The sequence below is a fragment of the Sorex fumeus genome, unplaced genomic scaffold (assembly GCF_029834395.1).
Source record: "Sorex fumeus unplaced genomic scaffold, SorFum_2.1 ptg000081l, whole genome shotgun sequence".
Lineage (NCBI taxonomy): Eukaryota > Metazoa > Chordata > Mammalia > Eulipotyphla > Soricidae > Sorex > Sorex fumeus.
Window position 1 is genome coordinate 13100339 of NW_026606138.1, and position 6341 is coordinate 13106679.

A 6341-nucleotide genomic window follows, 5' to 3' on the forward strand; every position below is an offset into this window, starting at 1 on the left:
CTGAGGGTAGATGCAGGGTAGATAAAGTGACTTGACCAACGTGTTAAACCTGAAGGTGGAGAACTGATAGCAAAGATAATTGTTGAGTTTGAGGAGTTTTTTATTTGGGGGTGGGAGTGGCACACCTGGCAGTGCACAGGGATCACTTCTGGCAAGGCTCAGGAGACCCTCCCCAAGTGTTGGGAGATCAAGCCCAAGTCGGCTATATGCAAAGCAAGCTCCCTATCCCCTGTTCCACTCCGGCCTCAATGGATGAATTGAGAAGAACAATCTTCTGTGCAAAGAGATCTTTGTGAATCCATGTGTCTTTGCTGTGACATCAGGGAAAAAGACAGTGATATCAAAAGAATCAATGTAGAAAAGGTCACAGGGGGACCCCAGGGAAACTAAGAACTCAGTCCAAAGAGAAGCTTCATTAAGGTGACTTGTGCAAATTAGATTTATAAACATTAAGAAATAAGCAGATGCTACTTAAGCTCCTTAATGGCTATGATTCAAAACACACAGTCTCCAAACAAAGCAGCTTGCTGCAGAGATGCCCCCGAACTTTAAGCCAGACTGACTTCACTGGGGTGTCTCAAGTGGGTGGGGAGGCAGCCCTCCACCTGTCCTCTGAAAACCGCGGTGGCTGCCAACTCCCAGAACCCAGTGAGAAGTGCAGGAATGCAGGAACATGGGTCTAGTGAGGGCAAACTCCAGGCCTCGAGGGATAGGGGTTGGGCAGGTCCCTCTCATTCCCCACCCACCTTCCCCATGGGACCCTGGAGGTCATGCCCACAAACTGTCCCAAGTTGCTACTTAAGCTCCTTAACAGCCATGATCTAGAGCTACACGAAAGAATCTCTGAACCGAGCAGCTCGCCGCAGAGATTTCTCCAGACCTTAATTTTCTAAAATTTTAGAATCCAGGAGTACGCGGCCGCTCTTGCAGCCACGTGACTTCTTCTACTATTCATAATAAGCAATACAAAAGAGTATGGGGGAGATTGCCATAGAGGCAAGGGAGAGGGGTGGGGTGGGTAGGGATACTAGGAACATTGGTGGTGGAAGATGTGCACTGGTGATTGATCATTGTATAACTAAAACTCAAACTGGAAATCTTTGTAACTATCTCTCGGTGATTCAATAAAAAAAAAATTAACATTCTGAATTTAAAAAAAATAATAAGCAATGCATGCCCAATTCAATCAACTTAATCAATGGCTGAATAAATAGCAGTACTCCTACATTAAAAAAAAGAAAAAGAAGCAGAAAGAGTGAAAAAAAAATTCTTTTTCAGACAGAAGAAATAACAGAGTGTTATAAGCACTGGTGTAAACTGGCTGTTCTGAGGACACTCCAGCAGGCTTGCCAAGAGGCACAGGCAATGAGAACCAGGCTTATACCAAAGGTTAGCAGGAGACAAGGCGTTTACATTGCGTGGCAGCAGCCAGGGGTTCGTTCATTGTCCTGCACCCCTATGATCCACGGGACATACATAATCTATCAAGCCTCCAGAGAAGTGATTTTCACCAATGTTGGTCCACAGATGAAAAAGGTATTGAAAACCTTTGCTCAAAGAAGAAGGGATGGGAGTAAGCTTGGCTGATTAACTGCTATTTTGAAAGTGAAGGAACCCAAAGATTCTGGGGTTGGTGGACTGAATTCCCCTTCCACTTTTCTTGAGAATAGGCTTTTCTTTTGGGGGAGGGAGGTAGGAAATACAGTCTTTCCCTAGACTTTTTTTTCTTACCCCAAAAAGAGCACAGGAGAGTGCATGCTTGCTGCACTCTCACAATCCAGTGGGCACTGCCTCACAAACGTCACTCTTCCAAGCTATGCCCTGTCACTACCTCTGCCGTGCTGGCCTGTGCCATCAAGCCAATGAACTGTTCTTTCTGTCTGCATGCTCTTGTTCCCAAAGCTTTATTTGGTTGTGTTTAGTACCACCTACCCTCTTTGAATTTTCCATCACCAGCTGAGTATAATGCATCTACCAATCTCGAGATTCAAAGATAAATGAGATTGGTTTCTGCCATCATGGTATTTCCTAATCTAGTCGTAGAGAGAGATAAGCACATTTAGCTATCATACATAGCAGAGTATTTAAGTAGTATGGGAGTGTGTCATACATAGCAGAGTATTTAAGTAGTATGGGAGTGTGTTGAACTAAAACCAAAACGTGAATACTTGAAAGTGAGAGAAACTCACAGTAGATGGGACCTTACGGCTGTGTTTGGAGGGGGAGAAGGGATAAATGTAAACAAAAACATCAAAATATAGCATGAGGTGAAATTGAAAGAAATACTAGCTCTAGAAAGTAGTAAATACACTTCTATCACCAGCATGAGGCACCAGATGAGAAAGCAGGAAACTGCTCAGAGAGTGATGAATGTGTGTCAAAACATGGGTGATAGCTTATAGGAGATGGAGGAAATTTGAGTATCTCAAGATGAGAGTAACGGATTGTAAGCCTTTGAGTGAAAGGGCCATCTGCAAGCCCTTCTGCCATGCCTGCGTGGTGGAACGATGAAAAGATCCCCAGTTCACAATTCTAGTACTTACTGAGCCACAGATCAAAGAAGATATGGGTGGAAATTTGGTGGCAAATAGAAATATTTGCAAAGCTTTAAATTTTCCACACTAGACCATTATTAATAATTTTTGTTAAAAGAATAATATGCTTTCTAGTTCACTCAAAGCTGTAGCAATCTGGCTGAAAACAAGTGAAAAGAGTTTCTGTCACCAGTGATAAGACACATCGACACTGTGTTGGGTGGGTTTTTCGTGTATACCAAGAAAAGCATTTGTGCTTTTTACCTGCCCCGCATGGCAAAGCCTGGCAAGCTACCCGTGACATATTCAATATGCCAAACACAGTAACAACAAGTCTCATGATGGAGACGTTACTGGGCCCGCTCGAGCAAATTGATGAACAACGGGAGGACAGTGACAGTGACAGTGACCTGCCAAATACACCAATACTATGAAGAGACATTAGAGAAAGTTCCACAGTAAGGAATTAACCTGTGCCAAGTAATCCATCAGCAATCTCTGGGAAGGTCAAGAGTCCTGAAAGGCAGGGAAGAATAGTAGAATTCTTTTTAAAGACTGAGTGTGGGCTGGAGCGACAGCTCGATGAACTGAGTGTTTACTCTTTGTGCAAGAGGTAACCTGACCAACTTTGGGAGTGACCCTTGATGACCACTGGATAAAGCAAACCGAACAAGAACATTTTCCAGAACTTGGCTGGACATGAATATGTACTCTGATTCTTGCTAGGCAATGGAGGGGGGGGTGGGGGTGGAAGCTTATTGGAAGGGAGGTACTGTTTCAATCACTGGGGTGCTGGAAACACAAGCCAGCTTGTTTGCACAACTCTTGAGGCTGCCTCATCTGCAGGTAATCCTTCTCCAGTGCCAAGTAAACCACAAGTCCACTTTCGCAAACTGGTCTTTTAACAAACATCTTCCCAGCTTACCCTCCTGAAACTGAACGGTAAGATTATTGGGGCATTTTTTTTATTCGGTTTTGTTTTCACTTTGAACCCACTGAAGGGTATTCCAGACAAAGATTCTGAATCACCATTCATGAGACAATGTTTGAACTTGTTCCTAGAGTGACTGAAATGAGAAATGATTAAGATGTATTTGTGTAATGGACTGATGAGTCAACATTTCTTTCCCACCGAACAAGGTTTTATGGGATTTGTGTTTTATTTGAAACTATTTAGCCCTGAGTTCCAATAATATGCAAAACTGTGGGTTTTGTTTTTTTTTAGCATGAAAGATAAATAATTGAACACATTTTGCAAGCATAATGTCTGGCCTCTGCCCCACCAAATATGATGCAAATTCTGGTCTCCCAAGGGCCTCGCTGGGCAGCTGCGGACAGTGTGTCCAATTACAACATGTAGGCTCATAGAATAGACCCAAGTCCTTGTGAGCTCAGGAGAGGGTGCAGGGAATGGAAATCACCCAGCCTTAGACTGGCGTGTTTCTGTATATGTGAGCATGTCAGGAAGTTAATGAAGTGGTAGACCAGTCCCTAATTCAGTTTGGCTTCTTTTTATGCTACGAGCTGGTGCCCGAGCACTTGGACTCCTCAGGAGCAGGACCGTGTAGCTCAGCAAGCGCCTAAGGCCAGATGTCATTTTGCATAGGAGGGAGCGCTGAGTGCTGTCAGCCAGGCCTCCTCCCTCCCCAGAGCCCATGCTAGACCTGTTTCCTGTCCAGTATCAGGGAGGGCTTCCTAGGCCGTGAACTGTCAGCTGCAGTTTGGAGCAGTCACAGAGGAAGGCTGAGCCTTGGAAGCAGCCAGTCTAGAGCTGGCGTCCAGGAGAGCAGCAAGCAAGAGTCCACTCCACCCTTGGCCTTAGCCTTCCCTCATGCTTCTGGAACCCTGGCCTTTTCAGCACCAAAATCCACCCCTCTCTGACTTTTCAGCAAAATATGGGCCCGAGAGGTCTTCCCATCAATAACAGAGAAGTCGTCGTCAGACTACAGCTCTGGGTGCATGGGAAGCATTCAGATCAAATCATGGAGAGATGTCACTTGAGTTCATATGTGGGTGGGCTTTGCTGGAGTGGAGAGGAAACTGCTGGCCGCAACCAGTGTGATGGTCGCTGCTGGCGCCAGGCAGGAACTGGGTGTTGGGATTCTGAAGGTCACCAACAGTGGCCCAGACCTGGCCCAGGGGACACTGGGAATAAAAGGAATCTATAACTGTGCCAGGGGTCAGGGTACTTTAATAGAGGCTCTGTGCTGTCTTGAAATGGAGAATAAACAGAAGCATCTTTTGTTTCTCTTCTGGGGCCACACCCAGAGGTGCTGGGAGGCTGGTTCTGACTCTGTGCTCAGGGGCTCAGGGACTCAGGGATTGCTTCCTGTCGTACCAATAGGACCATGCAATGCTGGAGGTTCAGCCACTGCCTCCAACCTGACACACGCAAAGCCCGTACTCCAGCCCTTTGAGCTATCTCCCAAGACTCAGAAACTTTTTCTTAGGGTTTAGTGACAACAGAGATGGGCAACAGTTAGACTTTAAGAATGGAAAGTGGGGAACCAGATAGTACAATGGGTAGGGCATTTGCCTTGCATGAGTCCTACCCAGTTTTCTCTGTGGTCCCCTGAGCACCATCAGGATTAATTTCTGAGTGCAGAGCCAGGTGTAATCCCTGAGTATTACTGGGTGTGACCCAAAAACCAAAATATTTTTAAAAATGGAAAATGTGGGGGTCAGAGAGAGAGTACAGTGGCTAGAGTGCTTGCATTGCATGTGATCAACCCAGGTTCAATCCCCAGCATCCTATATAGTCTCCTGAGCACAGCCAGGAGTAAGCCCAAAGAAAGCAAACCAAAAATAAATTGGAAGTGTGTTAGGGCTGAAAAGATAGTACAGCAAGTAAGGTGCTTGCCTTGCTCACAGCCAATCTGGGCTCTATCCCCAGTATACTACATAGGCTCCCCAGATTCCTGCCAGGGAACACTCCTGAGCACAGACATGAATAGCTCCTAAACACCACTGGGTGTGGCCCAAAAGCTAAAAACAAAACCAAAGGGAAAAAACCAAAACAATCCAATACTATAGTATTCATGTACCTCTTGTATACAATTCACCTTGCCACACCTATCACCAAAGTTCCAGTCCTTTCCATCTTGGAAATAACCCCTGGACCTACTCACACCCTGCCCATATTCCCTGGTACCAGCCATTGTTGGCAGTGCCTTAGAATTGATTCTGTTGTTTTTGCCAACTCACTTGCTTTAGTTGTTTGTTTATATTCTACATTTGAATGGAACCATCTGACTTCTGGGTCCTAATCGAACTGCTTAACCGCCATGATCCCAGAGACTCAGAAACAAATCTCAGAACACAAAGGCTTTTGGCAGAAATGCGTCTTGTTCCTGCAGTAGGTTACTGGGGCTGGGCCACTTCAGGTGGGAATAGGTTTCATGCCTTGACCTGTTCCCGTTGGCGGCCCAGTGACTACCATTTTTCAGAGGCCACTGGACAGTCAGGTTTGGGCCTGCAGTGACGAGACACACGGGACCTAACCAGATGGGGGTGGAACTGGCCCTTTCCTCCCCATCCTAGCAAGACCCCGAGTCACTGCCTACAAACGGCCTCTCTGGCTCCTGATCAATCTACTTAATGGCCATGAAACCAGAGACTCAGAAACAAATCTCAAAACCCAGCGGCTTTTGGCAGAAATGCATGTGGACCGCATACAAGGTGGCCGCCGCCTCAGAGCTTATTGGAAAGCCAGGTATGAGCCAGCGGTGACGGGGCAACTGCAGTCTCATGGGAAGGGGGATGGTACCGGCTCGTCCTTCACACCCTATCGAGGTCGCAAGCTGCCCC